Source organism: Panthera tigris, chromosome C2, assembly GCF_018350195.1.
Source record: "Panthera tigris isolate Pti1 chromosome C2, P.tigris_Pti1_mat1.1, whole genome shotgun sequence".
Taxonomy (NCBI): domain Eukaryota; kingdom Metazoa; phylum Chordata; class Mammalia; order Carnivora; family Felidae; genus Panthera; species Panthera tigris.
In genome coordinates this window covers 10,883,590-10,888,262 of record NC_056668.1, presented here as the reverse complement: position 1 = coordinate 10,888,262, position 4,673 = coordinate 10,883,590, and the positions used below count along the sequence as shown (strand labels likewise).

The 4,673-nt window shown below is 48.6% G+C and overlaps 1 long non-coding RNA gene across 1 annotated transcript; it reads right to left on the bottom strand.

Moving 5' to 3' along the window:
* Nucleotides 1–677: 677 nt before the first annotated feature.
* LOC122230679 lies at nt 678–2,517 on the bottom strand. The gene is made up of 2 exons (XR_006207716.1): nt 2,449–2,517; nt 678–871 (listed from the first exon to the last, which is right to left on the bottom strand). It is a non-coding gene; the product is annotated as an uncharacterized LOC122230679 (long non-coding RNA).
* Between the last annotated feature and the right edge of the window lie 2,156 nt (nt 2,518–4,673).

Here is a 4,673-nt window from a genome sequence, read left to right as displayed (position 1 = left end):
GTGTTCCTAACCTCAGGGGGAAAGCTCTCAGATCTTCCCCATTGAGGATGATATTAGTTGTGGGTCTTTCTTATATGGCCTTTATGATCTTGAGGTATGTTCCTACTATACCTCCTTTCTTCAGGGTCTTTAGCAAGAAATGATGCTGTACTTTGTCAAATGCTTTTTCTGCCTCTATTGAGAGGATCATGTGCTTCTTTTCTTTTATTAATGTGATGTATCGCATTGATTGATTTGCAGATATTGGACCTAACTCCACAGCCCAGGAATAAATACCACTTGATTGTGATGAATAATTCTTTTAACATTTTGTTGGATTCGGTTTGCAGTATCTTGAAAATCGTTGCATCCATGTTCATCAAGAAGACTGGTCTGTAGTTCTCCTCTTTAGTGGGGTCTTTGTCTGGTTTTGAAATCCCATTACGCTTTAAGTTAGAAACACAAAGCTTAGGTGTTGTAGATAATGATTTTTATTAAACCATAACACTTCACTCACCGGAGGGAATGCTGTTGGAATTGTTTTGTGTCATCCAGGCCCAGATTTCACCTGGATTTAGGAGTGTAGATACAGATCCTTAAAAAGGTGTCTGATTTTTTTTTTTAATGTGTCACATACTATAGTCTTTAACTTGCTTTTGTAAACCTAACAATAAATCACAGATGTTTTCCCATGTTAATACTGGAAAACCTCATTCTTTGTAATGGTTGCATTGTATTCCATTGTTTGGATGTGCCACACACTATTTGATGAATGCCCAACTTTGCAGTTACTTAGGTTGTTTCCAATAATTGTTTCACCGTTTGCTATTTCAAATAATGTTATGATGAACATCTCCTCGTAGTTATGAAGGTATAATGTAGATACACACATCTGTAGAGGGGTGGGAAGAGGAGGGGTCAAAAGCTATGCATGGTTTCAATATTGGTAGATGTTGCCAAATCATCCACTAAAATGTTTGTGCCAGTTTGTACTTCACAGATTGTTACCACCACTTGATGGTAACACTTGATTAGTAATCAAGGTAATCAAGGTAATCACTTGATTAGTGATCTGTAATCTCTGACGATCTGATAGGAAAACATGACACTTCCCTGTTTTAACATCATTAATTATAAGTAAATCTGGCAAAATATAATTAGAAAACAATGACAAGAGGAATTTGCTAGACAATGCACAAATTTAGATGCCCTTGGGGGTTAATTTCAGAGAGGACATGATGGCGGGGGTGGGGGGGGGGGGCTGTGTTTGGAGGAAGCCAGCCAAAGGACGAGTCATGGCATCCTGAGAGGCCAGACCCAGGTGGCTCCCAGTGGGCTGACCGCCAGGCCTTGGAGATGACTGGGGACGGGGTTCTGGAGTCTGAGAGTGATCGATCAACAGAGGGACGAAATGACAACCCACGGCAGCCCTTGCAGAGACACCTTCGGCACCCCACCCTCACCCGCTTAGGGGGAGGCCTAGCCGGCCTCTGGGCAGGGCCAGGAAGTAGCCTGCCCTGGCACCCAGGAGTGGCCTGGACTCAAGCAAATCATTGCCCCACACGCAGCCAGAGAAACTCCAAGAACCTTTCATTTTTCCTCCTTCCCTTAATTCTGGACCTTCTCTGCTTCCCCTCCTTGGCTGAGACCTGGGAGAGAGAACATGGCCTCTCTAGGGTCACCTCCCACTTTGGAGATTTTGGAGGGTGATGGAAGGATCACCAGGGTCCACCAGGATGGGTCTGTGCCCATGATGACTTCTAAGCAACAATATAATACCCGCCCAGGAGAGGAGGTAGAACCCTGTCAGCCCCAGAAGCACCCCCACACTTCTTCCCAATCACAGACTTCTCCCTCAGTCCTAAGAATAACTACCCTCTGCTTTTCTAGAAAATATTTCTGTAGTTCTTTCTTCTCTACTGCTCGGGTAACCAGGTGCCTTTTAAAGGCACGTTTATGTATTTAAATCAATGACACTGGACTCAGGCATTGTTGGGGCTCCTTTCCCATTCCCAAGGCCAAGGCCAGAGCAGTGGCAGGGCACTGAGGACACCCTTCCATGCTGCTCACTACGGGCACCCCAAGAGGTGCCCAGGTCCAGTTCTTGTGGGTGCCTCACCTGGGCCCTGGGGGGGTCTCGCTGGGGCTAAGAGCCTCTAGGTGTGCCCCAAAGCCACCCTCTGGGAGGCCCAGTCACTTTCAGAGGGACCCAGAACAAGTAAGTCGAGGACCCCCCAGAACCCCAACCGAAGAGCTTCTGTCCAAAGCTGTGCTTAGGGATGGCTCTGCCCCATTCTCTCCCCCACGGTGGCCCTGCCCTCCCCTCCTCTGCAGGACATGTAGCGCAGTCACCCCATGCACAGGGGGAGGACCTGCCCTCAGGCTTTTGGCCTGGCACCTTGAACCTCCCGGGAGACACAGAGCCTGGCACCCCTCCCCCCACAACAGGAAAAAGAGCTGAGCACGAACCCAGCTTCACAAGTCACAACTGAACTTGCCACCGTACGTGTGTGAGCCCGTGTGTGTCCAACCTCCGCATCCTCCCCAAACTTGCCAGTGGGAAAATACTCTCAGCGAAACACGTCTGTCACGTGAGGTCACAAAGCCCCTGCTAGGTCAGCGATCGGTCGTAATGATGACATTTGTGAGCACTTAGTGCTGGCAATGGCCCAGCTCCTCTACACACAGCACCCTGCTCAAGCCTCACTGCACCCATGGAGTTGGAAGGATTCTTGTTCCATTTTCAGGACAAGTTGTTCAGGAAGAGAGGGCAAAGGGGCCCCTTCTCCTTGCCTTGCCAACCAAGAGAAGAATCCGTGGTTGCCTCTTTTTCTACAGAATGGATTCTTAAAAAGCAAACCAGGGATGCCTGGGTGGCTCAGTGGGTTAAGTGTCTGCCTTCAGCTCGGGTCATGATCTCACGGTTTGTGAGTTCAAGCCCCGCATTGGGCTCTGTGCTGATGGCTCAGAGCCTGGTGCCTGTTTGGATTCTATGTCTCCATCTCTCTCTGCCCCTTCCCTGCTCGCTCGTGTGTGTGTGTGTGTGTGTGTGTGTGTGTTCTCTTTCTTTCTCTCTCTCAAAAGTAAATAAACTTTAAAAAAATTTTTTCGAAAACACAAAAAACAAAAACACCTTCTAATGTACTTTATAGAGCTAAGGAGAGTTGACCGGGACCAAGGGGGCTTCTCCTATTCCTTGACCTTCTCCAAAGCTTCTTTTTCCTCTCATGTAACATGAAAAGATTGGGCAAGGCAAAGACTGCATTTCATTTGCCCTAAAATTCGCCCTTGTGGAACAAGAAAGATGTGTGTGAGTGTGGATGTGTGTGTGTGTGTGTGTGTGTGAGTGTATGTGGGTTTTAAACACCTGGGACCCAACGGAGGACACCTGTCTCCAGGTGTGCTTCCTGGTTCTCTGCTCAGAGTGATAGTGCTCATGGAGCATGCCTTCCTCAGGCCTGGCCCAGAGTGGCCCTCCTCCCTAGGCACTCCTCCCATGGCCCTCTTCCCGCATTATTCCCAGCTCCCACTGCTGGGAAAGAGCCGGAACCATTAGTCAGGGTAACTACTGAGGCAAACTCCCATCTCTGGCTTCTCCGAGGGCCCTCACCTGGCAGACGAGAACGAGCCCACAGAGTTTCAAACTCCTTCTGGGGTCTGCCTGGTGCTCAATGGGGTGCATGGAGGAATCTTCTGGGGGAGCTTACAGAGTTGTCTATGTCTGGCCCCCAAGCTCAGAGGTTCTGATGGAATTGGTCTAGGGTGAGGCCTGGGCATCATCAAGATTTTTCAAGTATCTGCATGATTTTCAAGCGAAACCAAGGTGAGAATCCCTATCTTAGAACAAGTTTTAATGAGGCCCTGGGGTGGGGGTCGGGGGTGCAGAACAGTAGAGCTGGCCGGGCTAGTTTTGAAAGGAACACGGACATATGTTTACATAGCATATAAACCGAAAACCATTTTTATGACTTTTTAATATAGAAATGTTTGTTTTCTATAAATGCAGAAGAGAAAAAGTAGGAGATGGGTTTGGGCTTCTCCTTTCTCCCTCTAGTGGCCTGAGGAATCCCATGGAACATGATGTCTTCGTCCATTCCAGCTGCTGTGACAAGTTACCAGAGACTGGAGGCCTTAAACAGAAAACATTTATTTCTCGTGGCTCTGGAGGCTGGCAAGTTAAAGATCAAGGTGCCAGTAGATCCCGCGTCTGTTGATAGGCCCACCCTTGGTTTGCAGATGACCGTGTTCTCGTTGTATCCCCACGTGGGGGAGAGTGGAGAGAGGCAAGCTTCCCTTGTCTTCTTATGAGGGCAGTAATCCCATCACACGGTCTCCGTCCTCATGGCCCCGTTATCCTTCCCAAGGCTCAACCTCCTAACACGATCACAATGGGGTTTAGGATTTCAACGTGAACTTTGGAGCTTCAGTCCAGAGCACATGGCTTGAGAACTCCACGTCTGCATCAACTCCGTGGTATCTGTTAGTACTCTTCCCTGGACTTTGGCTCTTGGCCTTCCAGACACATGGTAGGTAAGAGGCCGCTTCCCCACCACCTTGTGGTTGGAAGCAGCCATTGGTTGATTCTCGCCAATGAGTGGTGGATGGAAGTAATGAATATCCCTTCAGGCTGGAGCATTTAATCGTCTAGGTGAGACCCTCAGAGCTCATTGCTTCGACACGAGACCGGCAATGTT